This window comes from Zootermopsis nevadensis, unplaced genomic scaffold, assembly GCF_977971745.1.
Source record: "Zootermopsis nevadensis isolate Lab colony 2312 unplaced genomic scaffold, Znev_1.0 Znev_ptg000017l, whole genome shotgun sequence".
In the NCBI taxonomy this organism is placed as follows: domain Eukaryota; kingdom Metazoa; phylum Arthropoda; class Insecta; order Blattodea; family Termopsidae; genus Zootermopsis; species Zootermopsis nevadensis.
The window spans coordinates 5,067,755-5,089,109 of NW_028259149.1; the positions used below are offsets into that span (position 1 = coordinate 5,067,755).

At 39.0% G+C, this 21,355-nt stretch overlaps 2 protein-coding genes across 4 annotated transcripts in view; one reads left to right on the forward strand and one right to left on the reverse strand.

Annotated features, from left to right (window-relative positions):
• LOC110829882 (uncharacterized) overlaps positions 1-21,355 on the reverse strand; it is a 196,097-nt gene that overhangs the window by 10,526 nt on the left and 164,216 nt on the right. The window lies entirely within an intron of this gene.
• The window catches only part of LOC110829875 (uncharacterized), a 147,108-nt gene that overhangs the window by 3,769 nt on the left and 121,984 nt on the right, over positions 1-21,355 (forward strand). The window contains exon 2 of the mRNA XM_087350172.1: positions 4,127-4,393. The gene's annotated coding sequence lies outside the window, so the exon portion shown is untranslated. The remainder of the gene's footprint in view (positions 1-4,126; positions 4,394-21,355) is intronic.

The window sequence follows — 21,355 nt, forward strand, 5'->3', positions numbered from 1 at the left end:
CTCCCTAAACACATACGAACATCGTCATCATAATCACCACCGCAAACACCTCAAACCCGAAAATATTTTCATTGAAATGTTCACACTTAATGCACGATAATTTATATTAATAAGGCAACATGTTTCGGTGATTTAATTCACCATCTTCGGGTCTGCTTATGGAACAGTTATTTAGATGCAGCGTTATACATGGCGCTGAAAAAGTAGAAATTTCAAGAAAAAAATGACTAATTTTTTACACGTGTTTACAACATTTCCAACTTTCTGTAACTTTCACGATAGCCTATATTTTTATAACGTTAAACTTTACTGGAACTGTGATGGTTTTGTTTTATATAAAGCCCGTGGCTTGGTGCAGAAAACACAGTGGATTGTATTTCGAGACTCAAGCTCGTCTAATCAGAGGGCAGGCTCGTATAGTACAATATAACCACTTTTCGGTTAGTTAATAACCACGCTCTCTGATAACAATAGAACTCCACGATGGTCTCAGTTTTACCACAGATTACAATTCCTTATCAGTACTGCAACTACTTTTAAATTTAAGTACTTATGGAAAGCACAACTGCTGAGTGAGATTTTAGGTTCTCACGGCGCAGAATATGAAGACGTCTGTGTTCTGTTTTGTTGCGACGTGCAGTCTGGTAGAAAGTTTCCGACGTTTTAGAACCTCTTGCTGCCTCTATCATCAGGGTTACAATCGAAGCCACTTTTATATTAATGATTTAACTTATGAGGATAATCAGTATAGGTTAACGGTGAATAGTTTGGGCTGAATGGAATGTACTCATATGTTTATGTATTGGAACAGAATGTTGAACTTAAAAATTTTCAGCAACAGAATTTAAATTTTTTTTAAACACTGAAAATTTTAAGGAAATAGATGGAAAAATAAATTCATACTCTGCAGTATGTCTCTTACGTTATGTTATCTAAACTGGAATACGTATACCATTTTACTTTTGTCTAAAAAGCACTATGTATGACGTCTATGGGTATGCGAGATTAATAATGATGGAAATGCTACAGGACACAGCGTCTGAACATCGAGGTACAAATATGTAGACCTATGGCTTAAAGTAAAGAAATTGTCTTGGGACTCATGTGCTTTTACTATAGTATCGCTAATGCTAAGCGGCTTTCAGCTCCGACACTTGAGCTATGTGAAAACCTGATAATCGAGTTTAACAAATTGGGAAATTAATTTTAGGAAAATGGGTAGCACCTCTTCAATATTTGTGTTTCAAAGCCAATCTACTGTGACATCTAAAGATTAATTACCCATCTAAGGAATGGATATATTTCTGAAAAATAAAAAAAAAACTCCATGGAACAGAGAAGCTAGAAGACGCTCAGCTAGCCAAGACATTCCCGAATTTCATGTAATCCTAAAAATCACACCGTTCCTAAAAAGATTGTCTCTTCTCCCTATCCTGAGGCAGAAGGCCCTTAAATCTAGTCCGAATGCCAACACAATATTTATATAAGATCCATTTTAATATTATCTTACTATTTACGCTTAGGTTGCCGAAGTGATCTCGTCCCTTCAGGCTTCCCGACCCAAAGCATCGTTACTGAGATGGGAATCTAAGTACAACAAATACACAGTAATACAATTACAATTTATGGACTCCACGATCATCTTAGCAGTAATGAATTCGATTGGTATCGATCTCGAAACATCGCAAATACATATCTCTGTCTCTTTGAACACAACAATCACTGTCTTGCCACAGTGTTCCATTCCGACTCTCTTAGTGTTAAAACGAGGAGGATGTGACCCTTCAGAACCGCACAATGCAGCAACGTCAACAGCGAGATCTTTTAACACTTGTTAACTACTACTGCGCAGATTCCCTAGTTTCGTATTTTTATCAATAACGATTCTCTTAATTCCAGTCTTCACGAATAGCTCCGGACTCAATGGGCTTTCTAGTCCTAGGGTCTGATAGAAAGGCAGATGGCAAGTGTTCCATGCGTCACTCTTGCTGAAATGGCTCGCGCCACATGTGTAGCATTCCAGTCTGGCTTGTGCTACAGTTTATGATGATGTACATAATTCAAGGGCCCTGAACAGGCTCGGGGAACCTCTCCAGGGATCGTGCTACTGTACTCTGCCCTCAATCCTAACTCACGTGGACAACGTCCCGTTACTCAACAAAGGGCACGCGAACCCCTCGTGGATTACATTACACAGGTAGCTGTTGATGGCACAGTTTTATGTGCAGGCCCACCGTCTGAATTAATTAGAGGAACAGAGCGCCGTACGGAAAACTAATTGTTGCTCAGCTTGTGAACGAATTCGTAGCCTTATTTGGAACCCGAGATTTCACAAAAGCCAACCACCAGGCGTTACCTTGGGCCAATTGACATTCAGTCAAAACTCTCACATCCCATTTCATTATCATCCACTTTAATATTATCCATCTTTGCTTGGGCCTCCCAGCAGTTGTTCTATTCAGATTTCCCAAGTAAAATTTTAAACCATGCAATTTTCTTTTCTCCGATGCGTGCAATATCCCTCCGCCAATCTTTGTATTAAGACGATTATATACTCAGATTTTTCTATCAAACTGTTGTAATAGACCTGGGACAGACTTTCCAAGAGAACCCAAAGATTAAAACGTGAAACCTGTTCTGCAATTAAATTTAATACTTTGAAGCACGAAACTCGGTTAAATAATATTAAAGAATTCAATTCGTACTGCAAACAAACCACACAATACGTCGACATTACAAAGATAACTTATTTAACGCTGCTTATGAGAATAATCGCTGTTTGCAATGAGAATCGTACAAATGCACATAAATACAAAATGAGATTTATCGTTGAAGAGGCAGAAAGTCGTTCAAGGGTTAAACAAAACATTCTGGTGTAGTGTAGCTGACACGGGTGACGGAATTAAGGGCATTTTCTTGAACAAAATGAAGACGACACTCCCACTCGACTGATCTTGTCAATCCGCCACCTGCACCTGCCGGCAGCATTACAAGAAGTGACCTGTCCCAGAAGACGGTCAGCTTCTGCGGGATGGAATTTCGTGAAAGGGGCATTTGCCGTGATATTCAAGTCAGCAGTTTTGATGGAGAGCGCATCACACACGTCGCGTTGGATGTAATCGGTCACTAGAGTTTTCCTGTCACGTAAGAGCTCATCCTCCTTCAGAGGGAAGGATGCTGGCCGAACAGAACACATTTTTATATTGATCGAGCGGCAAGATCCCTTATACTTGCGCGTGTCTAACATGGCGGAACTGTAAAACACGAACACGATACTTTTATAATTATCTGTAAAATAACATTACACGTTATTTAGGCGAATTGCATGTAAACTGAAGTGCACTGGGGTACGCCTTGTCTGTCCGTTTGTAACCATGTTTCATACTATAAACGTATTTCGATAAGACGATCAACTGGGTGACGGCGAAAGTATTCTCGTCCTGTTATATTCTTTAGGTCTAAATATTAATCTCGCTCTCAGTCTGCTTGTGCAATGTATAACATAATATATTTTTCGGGGGGTTAAGAACTATATACAGAGATCTGTGGCCGCCTAACACCAGGTTTTCACGACCACAGTCCTTACATACGTAGCACTATTAGCATTTTTTCCTACTACAACTATTCCCTAAAGCTACTATACATAACTCTTTCTTATTGCTCTCGTGCTTTCTATCCCAGTGGCAGTTCTAAATTCCTAATTTTGACCTGTGGTTTACATCTTACTTTGAACAGAAAGTTCCCTACATCCCTGACCTCCGTGTCCTTCGTAGAGTTTAATATTTTCTTGAAGGCCAACTCTTCAGCAACGCCACTTGTTCCTCAGAAGCCGTTTCCGTACACTTTGATAATATGTGAATCTCGTTCTCCTCCGCCCCGGATAAAGAGCATATTCTTTCATCCATATCCACCCTCCCTCTCCACCCTTGTACAAAAACCAATGTATCCCTGTCTATTCCACCCTGATTTCATCTCCCCGTACAACGCCAATGAACTCTTTTCTTTAACTTTAGCAAAAACGTTCTGTCGTTCTAATGTTCTTCCCTTCGAGTGAAAAACCAAGTTTGACACCCACACAAAACAGGTAAAATAACAGGTTTCTATATTTTATTCTATTCGTTTTTAGGCGCTCTTCACGCTGTGGCATAAGCGGAGGACACTGTATGGACCGTCCACGTCTGTGCAAACTTTTTTCAGCAACAATAATTTCGGACCACGTTAGTTCAACAAAGATCTGTGGCGCTATTGCTGAATAATGATACGGCATGACAGTGCTACAACGGCCCACATGATGCGGCACAGAGAATTCCTTTTGAAGTCAGTGAACTCCAAAGAACTTCTTTTCTATCTCGTTCGATTGGAGTCTGGAAGACAGAAGTCAAACCGAATGTCGGTAAGCATTCAACGAATTTAATTTAATTCTTAATTTTTTCGTGGCCGTAATCTTGATTTATCACTCTCGTTGCCAAGGAGACTCGCTGACAATAAATGATTATCAACTAAGATGGCAGATACGTTTAGAGAAAATGGATGATGTAAGTTTGCGTAAGAAGCTTAGTAGCTCGTGGTATCGACCCAAACGCAGACGGGAGACGTGGACTCTGCAGTCAAAATCCGATGCCTGAAGAGCCAAAGAGTGAACAGTGGTTAGCACCAATCCAATTCGGGAGCCCGTATTTATCCGAAACGTTGGTACCCAACCAGGGGTCTCAACCCAGAACAAACGGAATTTGCCAAACAGGTTTTGATTTTAGTAAGGGAGAAGTAAATTTATCTTGAACGACAAAAGTGATAATTTAAATCACGAATGTTGTTTCGGCTTTTAACAAAGTAAATTCTGGTTGGAGCAACTCTGAGAAGAATGTTAAAATATGACAACAGCTCAATTCTGAAGGCACGGGAACGCCAAAAATGGCGCTCGATACATTTTTAAAAGAAATATTACCCCCACGCAGTATCCCTTAAGAAAACAAGAAGCAGAAAATATGACTGGAAAAATTGACAGCAGCAAAACACAGGAAATATACATGTGTGCGTGAGTGTATGTATATATGAAAAGCGCCATAGGGTTCGACGGCGTGTCGTCTATCATGTTGAAAACAAGGTCCCGTACAGAAATGTACTGCTCCTAGCAGGTAGGCATCTAGCTAAAGCTGTAAACTAGCGGTGAAATTGCAGAACTGTCAGGCGCAAACACTTCCGTTACACATCGAGACGAAGGGCCAAGTACCCAGCGAGGTCGCATTCGAGTGTCCTCTAGTGTACACTCTGTGAAACTAGTATTCAGATATTATATACGCGCTATAGAATACAAGACACAGGTTTATAACGTAATATAGGACTAAAGGATTTAATTTCATATTTGTAAATTTGGCACGTGGGCCGAATATCTTCGCGAGGCAACTTTTGTAATGAGATGTGGGAAAGAAGTTCTGACGGTGGCGACTCTGGTAGAAAGAAATGCAAACTAGGCAATGATGGAGTGTGGTATAGTCTGCGTTTGACAGGAACCCGTTTCGGGCACCGTGAAGACTTTTTCACATTCGATTTACTTTAAAAATAAGATTTAAAAATTTTGTGGTTTTAATGAGATTATCAGAAACAATGCTGCAATGGACTGCAACAAACACGGCATATTCCCTTTAACTTTGACGGGTCACACTATTCTTGTACTTAACAGATTTTCCAAAGTATACAGAAACATTATGGGCCTAATTCGGACATGATAAACTTATGACATATTAACTTAATCCAGTTTGGAGTTTTAAGTCCACACGACTTTCTCGTTACCGAGCCTTCGGTTATTTAACGACTTTTAAATTGCATACGTTATGCAAAGTTCAATGGTTGGATGACAATGAATCAAGAATAATGAAGAATGTGGAATTATGCCGTCGCGTCCTATTATAAGGAATTTTGTCAGCATTCTCGTCGAAGTACTGAACAAAACAACGAAAACATATCAAGGATAGCCATTTTACGGTCAAAGATTCAAACCCCGGCCATCCGGAACACACTGGCAAAAACATTTTGACTTTAACATATCCAGCTGAACGCATCGTGAGTTAAAAATTAAAATGCTATACTAGGGACCCAAAAAACGTACATCTATATCAAAATAATTTTATCACGTATTAATTTTTCTTTCTTGTTCTTCCAGGTTATCTATGTACCATACATGAGAAATTAGAACTTAAATATTCATAAGTTTCCATATTTTTATTACAGACTCCTGAAAGGAAAAGGTAGTGGCCTAACCTATAATTTCATAGAAACAATTGAGAAAAATCATGAATAATCTAAGTTAGGATAGTTGGTAATGGGCTACGATTCGAACCGGGACCTCCCAGATACGGGGGTGGAGTGATAATCTAATCACGACATTTAACGTTCTGTCAGACGTCTATCAGATCTCTAGAGTAGTAAGTCTCTATCGTAATTTAATAAATGGAACTTCTGAAAATACAGTCTTAAACATTAATCCAAGAGAAAACAATATGACAAAATAAGACAATAATTCATGTTGGTGGCAGCAGCCATGTGGTGAAAATTAAGTGCATCGTTAAATGGAAGTGGCTGAAAGTTGGCTTCACAATTGAAGGAGTTTTTGAGGTCGTGAAGGGGAGACCGCTTTTAGTTTCTAGAGCCCTCCAATTTCCGTCTCCTTCCTTTCTCCCGGAGAAACTTTTTTCTGCTCGTGCGAGCGAATCTCCTCGGCAGTTGCTGTTGGTGTGAAACGAAACGGCCTATATAAAAGAAAGCTGGTTTCATGGTCCACAGTGTTCAGTAAGTTCTTGAGAAACTGTATGGTTTTCTGAAAGAAATTTCAACTAAAGTCGCGTCTGTTGTTTCATTTACCTTAATCAACTACGAGAGTTGGCGGGCTGGTTAGGCCATTCTGTAGAACACTAATGCAGAGAAGTTCAATCTAACCTCAAAGTAGATTTCTTATTGTCTCAACGAACAGAAGTATTCATCAGAGTAACCAACTAAATAAATAACCAAAAGACACTAAATAACAAGGTAAATAAATTATTACAGGGTGATTCGGAAAGTGCTACAACATTTGTAAACATTTTTGTTGCACAGTGCTTAACACACCTACACTCGATCAACATCTTTATCTATGAATATACGAAAGCGATCGAAAGATGCATCCAGTAACAACCGAGGAATTTCCTGGTTGCTCGCAGTGAGATCGAAACCGATCTTAATCCTGACGGTACAGGCATCAGGCAACCCTGCACATCAGTGCTGTTGACAGTGACGTATATACTGATAGATCGTACAACCATCACTGATCCTATAAGGCTTAAAGATACTGGGAGAACGACATCTTATCGCTCTCTCTGCCTGGTTTTTCGAGTTATTCGCTTCCATCTTTGCGACTTTCTCCGTAATCTTCATTCCTATGCATTTCTGTATCTTCTTTTCCCAAGGTTCTCCGTGTCCTGTCGGGAAATCAAGATTTTTCAACATTTCGACCTTCGCTTTCATCCAAGAAACGGACTGAAGTGTACAGCACGCACAAGCCTGTAGCATTCAAGTGTTCCACAGCAGCGAATAATGAATGCAGATTTCAGATTCTCATAGCGGCAAGTACGAAGATGGCTGTAATTACACCACAGCTTCAGAGATGAGTGCTACCACCAGCAAGGAATGAGGTTTTTGATTTAGTATGAGGCGAATGATCACAATATGCGTGAATAACATGTATACTGATTCCTTGCACAACTCTAGAGATGTCTTTCACTGCAAATAAGTTGGTGACGTAGTTAACAAATGCGCAAATCACCGAGGGCCGCTTTGCAATCCAAAATGGAAGCACTACATCACACAGCACGTGCAACAGGGCCAGCAACATAAACAATCAAATTTAAGCGCGCACACGACGAAATATCCCAGGAGAAAACCACATTTATACTCTTGAGAAACCGTGAGAACCTCACATATCGCGTAAATTGTCGATTAAATGAATTTCGATCCAAAGACGAAAGTCGTGCCAACGTATCTCTGAATCATGAATCATGATTATGATAATCTCTACACGACAGATATGACTGTATTATTACTACAAGTATCAAAATAATACGTAAAATTTAAGCCAGTTCTCCTATTGGCATTTATCTGTATTCCTCATGGATAAACTCAATATGAAAATGAATATGTCCTTAGTTTTATGAGTAGATGTCCGTTGTGCGCCCAATTTTATGCAATAACGCGATGTTCATTATTATTGGTAAAGAGAGTTAATCCACGCTACATAAAGGAATAAATTATATGTCCTTGTAAACTTAACTTATTTAACTTTTAATTTGATGAGACGTTTGCGAGGAAAATGTAAAGTTTGACGTGTAGGGTTTATAATGGTCAGATACGAACCAAAATTACATCAGACCTACAAATGTTAGTGTTGACAAAGAATATAAAATATAATCAAGAAATGAACGGATTCTCTAGATGAAACACGCGGACGGACAGCAGAATAGAAAGGACTTCTACAGAATGCTTTCATTTTGCATATTATGTACAGAAAATCATAAAAATAAAACGCTAAAATATTCACCACTTCTTTGTTTTTGAAATGAAAAGGAGCCAAAAAGGAAAGCGAAACAAACAAAAGAAGAATGTTTGGGCGCAGGCACAACTCCTTCGGGCAATTCCTTACCAAATTTAAATGTGGTTGGGCGTGAATTATTTATGAATTTCTTGCAAAAATACTTTTCTTTCGAAATATCCTTCTTATTCTAAAGAACGGTTCTTTCGGTTACAAATTATAAATTCTTACTATAAAATGCAACGTCAAGTACTGCTCTCTTATTACTGGAAGTCTTATATAAAATCTGCATAAGAGCGGCCATTTCAAATATTCCTCGTGACCTATGACATATTTGTATCAGGGTGGACAAAATGGATCATAACTGAAGGTGGTCCTTCTTAAGATTATTTAAGACAACTTTGATGCTCGGATTTCCTGTCTGAGCTAATTTATAAACCATTTATTGGAAATCATGACCGAATAGTTCATCTTCCATGTGGTGCTTGAATGGATGTCGATAAGTAAGGCGAAGTAGAGTGTATCATCTGATGAGGTTATGTAGCATAGAATGAGATATGATGGGATAATGGTCAATGGATTAAGGCGGTAGTAGAATATTTTAAGGAAGTATCTTCATGTTTGTTTCGATTGACGAAGCAGAGCTACAAAAAATGTAATTGTTTTATAATGTTTGGTTAGCAAATTATGTGGCGATAGAAATAATACGCGAGACAGCACCTATAAATTCAAGAATCCAGACGTCGAAAAGACGAGAAAGTCGGGTAAATGTGGTGTTATGGGATTTGATGCTTTATGTGAAAGAACGTCTCCATAAACAGAGTACATATACACAGCAGCGTGTTTCGATGTTACAGTGCCGAGTTTTCTTATGGGACTTGGTGATTTAGTTCCATGTTCAACATAAAACGCGTATAAAAGCCGAATTAATATCCCTTGGAAGGAAGTAGGACGTCTTCGGTCGAAATTTCGAATGCAGAAGAGGATCTAGCTTACCAGAGTTCGGTCTGATAGCGCAACATGAGAGGATCAGATATGGAGCCTTGCTGGCTGATGTTCACGAACGCTGCCTGAGGTGGGATGTCGCCCTCCTTGGAATTCTACGCGTCTAAAGAAGATTACATAATATCAGTGGTTATCAACCAATGATTCATGGGCCCACAAAGGATGTCAGACCATGGAGATGGCTTTCTTCTGGATTGATAAGTCATGCAGTCTGATAGAACAGATTTGCTTGCTTTCATCATCATCATCATCATCAGGACTACCAGTAAGCCGACCAGGAATTATTTCAAGAAAAGTTTCATATTTATTTAAAGTCTGTTATTACATAAATTTTCAGTGCCTCCGTTTTAGAACGTTGTATGACTGCCATGTTGAAATTACTGACCGCAGACACTGAAAGGTTTAGAAGACGGGTGTTATGCAGTGGTGCGACGTTCATATAAAGCTTCATAAAAATCCACCAAGTGGTCCATACATGGACACTCTGAATGAAGATAATACCTGCCTTGTTTCTTTATAAAATATCGAAAACAGATTAAAACTGACGAAGACCATCGAGAGGTAAGGAAACGTGAATTTAAGCAGAGGAAAATTACGCTGCAAGATGCGAAGACTCTTAAGAAATGTCATAAAAGTAATGTTTCAGAAGCAACCGATTAATTTTTAAGAGTAGCTAAAGAAATAATATTAGTCCACTAAATGACAAAACGCTTTCAACACTTTAGTTAAAAACACACAATAATTCTTAATAAGGAAATCCCTACATGAATTCTTCTCTCATAATCTTTGAATGAATGAAGACACCATGAAACAGCAGTATATCTATATATATATACATAAAAAAGGAAAAAAGTTTAAAGACAAATTGCAGTTGGCGGAAATTAAATTTTTTTTGACAAAAATATCTAAAAACAATAACAAACGAAATAAAAGCAAGAAACCAGAGCAGATTTAAATATACATTCAATATAAAAGAAGTTGCTCAGGGTAGGGCTCATAAGGGTCACTTTCCTATTTCTTGATATAGTGTAATGCAGTATCTTCTATTGTTAATATTACATTTAGGTAATTTGAGTTCAGGAGACAGGAATTAAATCCGATGAAGTGCGGGAGTAGTAATGTCTGGACTTGTGCGCAGATGGTCAAACGATCGACTGGCATTCGCGTTCGATTTCCTTTGTTACTGATGGAAATTTTAAATATCTGAGGATTAAAAATGAAGTCAACAAACAGAAAACGTGTGTACAAACTAGCAGTCATTTCTGTTAGTTTCGAACAATTAAAGAGAATTAACTGAAGATAATTAATTAAGATGGAAACATGTAGTGGATTCTTAATAAACACTGAAACTGTAATCAACAAAATTGTTGTGTTAACGGACTGTCAACCTAACATTCAACACGCAACAGAATGCAACAATTAAAACTCAAATGTGAGGATGCTATTCCTATCAACAGGTTATATTGTTAACATTGTAATTACTTTGTTTGAAAGATATTATTACATTCTGTAACGTTTTACGTCGGATATAACTTTAAGAACTGCACCGTCGCCATATTTTAATTGTTGATTTAAAAACAATATCTCATGTGTGAAATTGAGGTATATTTATGATCATACCATATTAAATGTAACCAGCTCCAATGTCTTCTGGGTTTTGGTACCGTGTAGACTCGTCGGTACATGACAACGTTTTGGAGAAACATACTGTCTCCATCTTCGGGATTTGAGATGGGGGCCATTTTACTCTGAAATTTTGGTAACTCAGCTATAAGAGTATACATAATCATAGCCGTTCGGAGTAAAATTATGTTCACTGCTGGGGAAGACTAAAATACCAGATATTTATTGTAGCCCAGAAACATGTATTTTCCTGTAATTACTCTTATATTAAGAATAGCTTATTTATACTTAAGAGATCTGTAATAAATTTGAACAAAAACATTTGTTACAAAAGCTAAGAGTTTAATTGGCCATCTGAATTTAATATTGTTAGCGACAGTTACGCAGGAGTATTTGGCAGATCACCCAACAATACAGTGTTGTTTGATTAGTATCCTAGCGACCTAACAGGATATTATTTCTGTTTTTCCTGGGGAGGAGAATGAAGTCATATTTCATGTTTATAGCTAATTTAGATGCAGACCGAAGCAACAGATACACATGAACTAAATCCACCCTGAAAAGTAGACACAAGGATGGCAGAATTTCGTCGCGTTGTGGATTTCCCGTCAGTCTGGATACAGCTCTCGTAGGTATAAATTCTCCTTTCCGATTTCTTACGTCATTGGATTTCAATGTCTTTTCAGTTTATCGCCATGTCACTTCACGTTTCTTTTACTATACACAATTTTATTTGCTTCTATCCTGGAGAGACAAGACCTCTTTGAGAAATTCTTTGTTTTTAGCCGTTGACGAGTAGGACTGCTGTTATCGAACTGTCTGACGTACAACTGTTTCCGGTGCAGCAAGAATATGAATTTTTCAAAGACCTTCGTAAGTGTCCTTTGTACAGGTTATTCCGTGGACAAAGGCTAAACAATTTACTCCCTTTTTAAGGTAAATTTTAGTTCATATAAAAGATAAGACAGTTTTGTTTCTCAAAGTAGCCAAATATTTTGAAATATTTCATAATACTACGGTAATAATAAATCGGCACCGTGAAGACATTTAATTTAAGGGACACAGAGCAGCTACCAACAGTCCAATTCAGTGATACAAACAAAATAATAATTAGGTATTTGTTTGCTTGCTTCAAACTCGTTATGAATTTTTAGTTGCATGTATAAAACGCAGTCGAAAATTCGCCTGTTAGTTTCGTCAATAACAGCGTCAAACATATCAGATGGATTTTGGTCAAACTCGGTACAAACAATTTCGAGTTGAACTCTATGTAGTAAACACGAAATATTACGGATGCTGAATTTTCAGTTCTCTGAGCAATATCGAAGCTTCTTTGGAAAGCTCGAGAAGTCCAGTGCTGCACGTTCAGATGCAGACGTTTTTTACGTTCCACGGTAAATTACGTTTAAAAAGTTTTACGTGTGGCTTAGTTCCATGATATCTCACGCAATCTGATAATTTCTGGAGGCTTAAAATCGATTCCTTCTCTAAACCTATTGCTCCTTTGATGCTCTCTCGCTGCCTGAACCTGTGAGACGACATGACCCACTGAGATCAGACTGCCGTTTCCTTCCTCGTTTCGTCTGTTCGGAGTGGAAACTTACGTTTCATTTATCTGAGCCCATGACGGGCAATATACACGGCTTCATTGTATTACGCGCAACTCACTGAGCTCTGTAAAACAGCACATTTCTAGAGACAGTTCCTTTGCCTTTGTAAGCAGTTTTAAATAAATATATACAAAACGTCCAAAAGCTATGTAAACACACAAAATGTAATATTCCTTATTGTATTAATTTCTCTCTTTTGGAACATCGTATATATTTGGTCAAAATATATACTTAAACAACTAAGGTTATGAAATAAACGCACTGTGTGAAGATTTCTAAGATTTGAGGTTTTTACGGCGGCGAGAATGAAGGAGGCTATCTTGTGGCCGTGTAGTCTGATATAAGTTCACCGACGTTTCACAGTTGTTTACTGCCTCCATCATCAGGGGAGCGCTAGGCTGAAGGTTCTCCTGCGCCGAAGTTGAGTAAATTTCTGGACAGACGGTAACTCGGGCATGATCGTCTTCTAGCAACTCGCATTTTATCTCTTTTACCGTTAATTCGAATCATGTTAAGTTGTCCCGCTACAAACCAGTTCACGTGATACGGAAAACTTATTTTAGAACTACACACAAACGTGGATGCAGGAAATTCCTTACCCCGAGTGTTCACGGCCGAAGAGGTCGTAGCCGATCTGACAGAGTGAACATTAATTGAGTACGGCTTACACACGCACGCACGCACATGGGCATGACTCACGGAAACAACTGCCGAAACAAGGGGCTAATGGAAGGCCATTTCCTTTCCTCTGCGTTCTGCGTCGTTGCTGCTATTTTACAGCGGTAATTCTGAAGATGGAACTAGAATTTAATTCTCAGGCACATACTTTGTATCTGTTACACACGAAACAGCTTAAACCTCGTTTACTATAGCTTATGCATCCGTCCACAATTTCAACAACATTGAAACCGTATGTCCATCTGCTTCGTGTTTTCTTCGCGGTACGGACTGAATTATTAAATAATATTTATGCGATCTTCGGCTTCCAAGTATTAATAGGCCTTTCCTACTTGCACTTAAAGGTAACTTAACTTTATGAATCACAATTCCAGACATACGGACGTCCGTCCGCATCTATGAAGGAAGAAATTCTGAATGGATTTTCAATAAATACGTCTTTGGGGATGTTACTAAACTTCCTCGACAGCTTGAATTTTCTTCAGACTCGTACAAAATAAAGGGAACTTCACACGAAGACTAGAATGTGCTTCTGTGCGCGGTAGTTACTGGGTAGAGAATCCCAAAATTCCTGTTTCCCTCTGTTAATATGTTTACCGAAGATGTCGTGAATTCTTGGGGATTCCTCAACCAGAATTACAACTTCATGGGGGAATCCTCCGTGATGATGTCTCTAACACGCGACACACATACCCACAGGTCACTGACTTCAGACGAGTCTGACGTCACTTGCGCCATTTGCATAGACTGAACTTCAAGTTCTATGCCTACGCTTCTAACATATTTTGTTTGGCATGACATTACTGCACTTAATGATTGGTGCACTTGTAAAAATTAGGTAAGGGGTTGTAGTAATTAGTTCAGTAACTATACCAGTAGAAAGACCGAAGACTTGAACATGATTATGAACGCTGGCGAAATTATTTTTCTGGGTAAACAAAGTAAGATGCTGAACTTAATATGTTTGACGTGTAAGAGACAAAACTGAGTCTTCGCAGTATGCTGACTAGGTTCAGAGATGCTGCACAAATCAATATCCCACACAGACGAGAGGGTGTTCGCAGAACACCCTACTCCACAGCTTGATGGAGGGCTTATCAGTAAATAATACCATATCCATGGACCATAGTCCTTAATGAGAAAATTACAGTACGCCCCGCCATATACGGAATCCGAAGGTTCATTACCGTGTTCACAACAGCCCGCCGTCAATCCTTATCCTAAGCCAGATAAGTCCAATTCACATGCTTCCATCCTATTTCCCTAGGCCCTATTTTAAAATTATCCTCCCATTTACGGCCATTCCTTCCGTGTGTTCCCTTCAAGCTTTCAAACCAAAATTTTGTAAGCATTTTTCATATCCTCATGCATGCTACATTCATCGCTCATCTCGTTCTCCTTGATTTGATAATTTTAGTAGCAACTTTTGAAGAGTAAAAATTATAAAGCACATCACTTTGAAATTTCTTCCATCGCCCTATCACTCCACCCACCCTCTTAGGTCCAAATATTATCCTAAGCACCCTGTTCTCAAACAGTCTCAGTCTGCGTTCTTCCTTTTACGCGGGAGACCAAGTTTGACACCCATGCAGAACAACACGCGAGCTTCACAAAAGAAGACTTTACTCGCAGCATTATGCACGAAAGAGTTAAAAACGAAGAATACTGAACCAAACAACGTAAAGTATATGAATTCGTCCAAATGTGCACTGACGATTACTACATTAATTAAAGTACAAGTAAACAACACATGAAGATTTCATCCACTGAACCATTCAAACAAAAAACACGATCGAGCGAATAACAATTGTAAGCACGTGCCCAAATGCTGGACCCTCCACTAAAAATAAAACAAATTCGTCCTGAAATAATGAAATTTTCATATAAAAAACATATTAATAAAAATAGGTTTTGAGTGATGTCCTTATCGCTCTGATGACGGAGGCAACAACGACCTCTGAAACGTCAGTAAACTTCTACCAGACTACATGGCGCTACAGCCCAGAAGCGAGCCATCTTTTATTACTTGCTATGTGCACCTTAGGCGGTTTGTCTATTCGGGAGGTCCGGGGTTCACGTGTAGGCCCGGAGACCGATTACCCTGACTTTAAGTTTTTCGTGGTTTTCCCCAGTTTCTCCACTCGTATGCCGGGATAGTGCCTTAAATTATGCCACGAGCGCTATATTCCGTATCCTTTTTAAACCATATAATATGAGTTAATGACAGCGTCGTTTATTTTAACCACAAAAGAAATTGCCGTCAAATTAAACTCTTATTAAGAACACATTACAGTGAATGAGTTTATCGTAGCAGTGTGGATGTAATACATTTGTTTTGAGATATACCGTTGAAATTTAAATGAGTACTGCCTGCTTTGTGCACTTTCAGTTGGTGTGCAGCTGTTTGCCCTTAGGAAGCCTAGTGCAGACAAATTAGCATGGCATGATAATACGGAAATACATGAGAGATTTGATGCTTATTAATTAACAAAGTTTCGTGGATGTTTGAAGGCGTGATCATGGAAGATTAATTCTTACTTTCAGCACGGAAATACGACTGGTAATTTACGTGACTCTTTCACATTTGTCTTTGTTGCTGTGTGCAATTACCACAGGTGAAAACAAAAGAAATGTTATGATTACCCGAATAACATGGGTGTATTCCTGATTAGAGATAGATTATAAAGACATTCCGCTTTGCATCAAATTACATTTCCACTTTATCCAGACATATCTGCATTAATCGTCTTGTAATAATTATACTTTTCCATAATGTATAACAAATTTACTTTCTAGGTTCACTGACAGTTGTAAAACAACTTGCTTCAAGCTGAAATGAAGGCTGGATACGTGTTTTTATTCACATCAAACGTAAGCAGGGATTAAGGTTTTCGCGGCACTACAACCCAGACGACAGCCATCTTAACATGAAGCATGATTTCGGCCCGAGCCTCCAACAAAAGATATTTCTTAGACGTCACAGTTTACTCAAGCGCAAAAGGTCGTTAGCTGTACGGATATCAGAAATCTGACAAGTATGAATAAATTAACAGAAATTAAATTATGCAATAAACTACAAAAGTGGAAGAAAAAAAATTGAGACAATATTGTGATCAAACACATTCAACCACATCATACGTTCAGGAATCTTCGATTACAATCACAAAACTTCTTACAAACGTGATAAATGAAGGACTGTCGTTAAACTGAATATAGCTAAAAAGAATTTATAGAACAGAACAATATCCAAAAACGAGCAGTTTCTTCTGTGCCGGGATTCGAGTGGTAGACCTTCGAGACATGCAGTTTTCTTTAATACAGAATTTGGTGAAATGTAAGAGACATTGTAATTTATACTTTTCTTTTTTCAAATGCTATTCTGTAAGAATCGTAGACTTTCTGTGGGGATGACTTAAACAGATTAATTTTAGAATCTCAAAAACTTAATGAATTTTAATGATTTTTTAAAAATATTTTTTTCCATTCCTCAACTGAAAACCTTTGGAATTACAAAGTAGCAGGAAGTTTCTTAAGGGAGTGCAAGACTTGACAAGACTCAATGTTTATTAATGTGCTAACAGGACCTCACTTGGTAATTCATCTCCAAAACACAACAGCATCGCATAGATAAAGAAACTTTATCTACACGAAGGTGAAAGAATATAACTTTAATCCAGAAAGCAGATAGTTTGTATCTACTGGCCACAAAGTCCCCTACACAAACTTTGACATTATTTGTTGCCCTTGCTATCTCGATAGAAGGCCCGAACAGCTGCACTCAGAACTAACCTGCGACCAAGATCGATCTGACAATGGAGTGCCTACTTGTCACTGCCGCTTGGATCAACTCAAATAACAGCAGAGAGCTTTATTCAGAGGTGGAGTTACTCCACAAACCATACGAGAAACGTTTCAGCAAGTTGCCATTTCCTAGCTTATTTGTTAACTTCATTCAGATGTCATAACTGCACCTCCATTACGCGTGCAGGGTCTTAACTTTACTTAAAAATTCCAACAATTGAAATGTGGATGTTACTGGCCGAAGAATGTGTCACATAGGTGGCTTTGACAATTGTTGAATCGATCCTACCAGTTCTGACATCAGGTAACTATTATTGATGTAAGACTTGAGGTTCTCACAGCGGTGAGTATGAAGATTTCTGTCTTCTGGGTTGTTGCGCTGTGTAGTCTGGTCGATGTTTACCAACGTTTCAGAGGTCATACTGCCTCCGTCATCAGGGCGACTATTATTGACATTAAAGATACTTATTTTTATAGATCGGGTAATTTCGATAAAACGGAATAAGAAAAATTTAACTCAACTTTGTGACAACGAGTTGTACACACGAGGTGACACAGTTATATATCTTTGCTGTAGATGGCAGCATAATGCTAACAACATTAATTCCACTCCCAGATTTTGTATCACCCTTGTCTGCGGTGGTAAACACAGGAAAGGCCTATTCTATAATTGGAAACTGTTTGATGTTTGCCAGCCATGGATAAACCTCTACCCAGATCCGTACGTTCGCGAGTTTGTCTTTGTTTGCAAGGGAAAAGTTGGATGGAGAGGTGGGGAAGCTGGCAACTTTTTCACAAAATTACAAATTTTAACACCACCTTCTTATCTAACACTTAAGTACTGAATTATATTTAATGAGAAGTATATGATTAGCCTCTCAGACTAGAACGAAGTGACAAAAATACATATGAAATGTGTAATGAGAATGATTACAGTGAGGGTCGAGATTTAAATAGTCTTTAATTTATAATCGCATTTAAATTCATTTTTGTAAGTTTCAATATTAAACTACCAGATAATTAGAATCTGAATGCTGTCTCTGTAGGTAGGAGACTATTTTGTCACAGGTATAAGCATACGTATCCTCACTTAAACATCAATTTTACTTCCTACCTAATGAGAAGGCTTATTATATTACCACATCACGTCCAAGTGTTAACGTTATAATATCAAATTTGGTATTTTATGATGAATATAAAATCAGTAACAGAGCACCACATTTAGAATGGCACAATACTTGCAAACAGTTATGACAAACGTTGTCGATATACGAGTAAAGCTGTACCAAACCCAAAATTCAGCTACTTTAACAAGACGAAGAAGAAGAAGTAGATGTACGAGGTGCGATCGGAAAGTTTCAAGACTGTGTCAATAGAGGGCGAACCGGATGTAGTACGAGCTTCTGCCTTTACGGGATGCGGCCTACATTCATAATGAATCAGTGTGCCAGCCGGCATCATCGAATTAGGATTTGTTTCTTAGTTACGGGCGTTTTGGTAGTGCATTACACCGACCCTCCTGCGATTTCGGAATGGCGTGTGCATCAAATTTTGCCAAAGACTCGCCAAAACGGCTACGGAAACCTATGAAATGCTAAAGCAAGCATTTGGGGAGTCCGCAATGGGTCGTGCACAAACTTTTGTGTGGCATTCACGTTTTAAAATGGCCGAACCTCTTTCGATGATGACGAGCGTTCTGGACGATCATCTTCGACCACAACGCCCGAAAATGTTACGAAGATTCGGCAGGCCATTCACGAAGATCGACGTCGTACCATCAACGACTTGTGCGACATTGTTGGGATAGGCTATGGGACCTGTCAGCTGATTCTAAAGGACGAACTCCACATGCGACGCATCATGACAACGCGCCAGCGCACACCGCCCTCAAAGTTCGGCAGTTTTTGGCCTCAAACACCATGGCCGTCATCCCGCACCCTACTTATTCGCCGTGTGATTTCTTCCTCTTCCCAAAGATGAAAATTCAGCTAAAGGGAAGGAGATTTGAGACGATAGAAGAGATTCAGGCAGAATCGCAGATGGTGCTTGACAGGCTGACAAAGAAAGATTTCCAGGGATGCTTCCAGGCTTGGCAGCGGCGCTGGGATCGTTGTGTTCACTCCCAGGGGAACTACTTCGAGGGTGATGGATGAATTTAATACCTGAGATAAGTGTACGGGTTTTTATAGGCGCAGTCTTGAAACTTTCCGATCGCACCTCGTATACTAAAATTATTTACTTAGGCTCCATCCATTTATTCTTATTCCCTGATATCTTGTGTGACTGTTCACTGTATTCATCTCTGAGACGGGCACTGGAAACCGAATAAATTCTGATTAGCAGAGAACAATTAATTTACAAAGTGAGATTTGAGGTTCTGACGGCAGCAAGCATGAAGATTACAGTATTCTGGGTTATTGCGTCGTGCGGTCTGGTAGAAGTTTACTGACATTTCAGGGGTGTTTTCCGCCTCCATTATTCGCCCTGATGATGGAAGCAGCGGGCACGTATGAAATACACGGCGCCATAAAGACAGCTGTCGTGAGAAACTCAAACCCTTCTCGTTCGTCATGTTTCATTTCGCTCAGCCTGTCGAGAAAATGACGGAATTTTACTGGACGTGAGGTTTCAGTTCGGCAACCACAAGGACCGAACAGTCGTCCCTAAAACAAGACTGATGAATCTAATAAGCAGCCAAGCATGCAATTTGTTTCAGATCCATTTTAATATTGTCCTCTAATGTCAGACCGATAAGAAGAAAGCGTTTGTATTTATACAAAGCCCGGGGGGACCTTGCACTTTTTACGGTTCGCAAATATGATAGCTCGAAGGAAAAGTGTTCCTGCAGCCAGCAGTTAACCTCGCTGTGCGGGAAGGGATGAATGGATTTTCTGCCCTTCTGTTCAGCCACCGTCGGAACCGAGCGCGGTTACTGTGCCTAGAAACATTAAATATGAATAGAGGCCCTGAAGATGAGTCTGAACTGTCAGCGGCAGCGTTGAATGCTGACGCCTCTTTCAAACATTCCTGAACATTGGCAACATAACATAACATAACATAACACGACATAACATACTGTATCTACCATCAGGGCTGTATAAAGGGATGGAGACAGTCTGTTTCTCCGAAACGGTGGCATGTACCGACGAGTCTACACGGCACTGAAACCTAGCAGAACAACACCAAAATCCTCACCGCAGTGCAAATCTCGAATATCGCATATGGACGTTCATCTTCTAGATTGTAGACTTGTAAACAGTTTCCAGTGTTTCGGTGGAGCTTACTGCTTGCTTCCATGACAGAAAAACCTGAATGGGAATTTCCTCGGACGACTAAATAGTAAAACGTAGGATACTATTAAAGTGGATCATAAGGAATAAGGTGGAGTGGCATCGTGAACGAGACAGGTTTTACAAAAACTGGAAATTTGTTGACCAGCTTAACAACTATTAGCTTCTAAAGTACGATTCTGATACAAGGAGTTATTTAATAACATACGGATAAACCCTATCTAAATTATTATAAACATTATATACATTGATTATTTAGGTGGGTGTTACTTTGTTATAAATTTTATCGACTTCTCTTCGAAGTATATTTAACACACGTCTCTAAATAAGAGAGTTCAACGAAATTATCATGTCTGGAGTCACAGAAATTAGATTCGTATCTACCACAGCATTTTCCCCACAGATTGCTCGCATTTTCAAGTTTACCGGTGTACTGACAGCAAGCAAGTGGGGAGTTCAAAATTAAATTTAGAACCAAATTGTTATTTATGATCACTCAACGTTCGACTGGAAATAATTACTTTTCAGTTTACTCTAGTCCTGTGCTGAAGTCTTTATAGGCCAACTCAAGCATTTTCGTTCCTAAGGCACACTTGACGTTCACAGATACGTCGAAAGGACAATATGGAAGTTATCTGCTTTCGTAACGGGCGTAATAAAATTGAAGTACGGTTTCTATATAACATGGAAAGGATGCTGGTATTACAGAGTCCGTTATGTCACCGTGACGTATTTTTGTGTCCATTTTCAAAGAAACATTTCATGCTCCGTCACCTAGCAACAAACTTCAA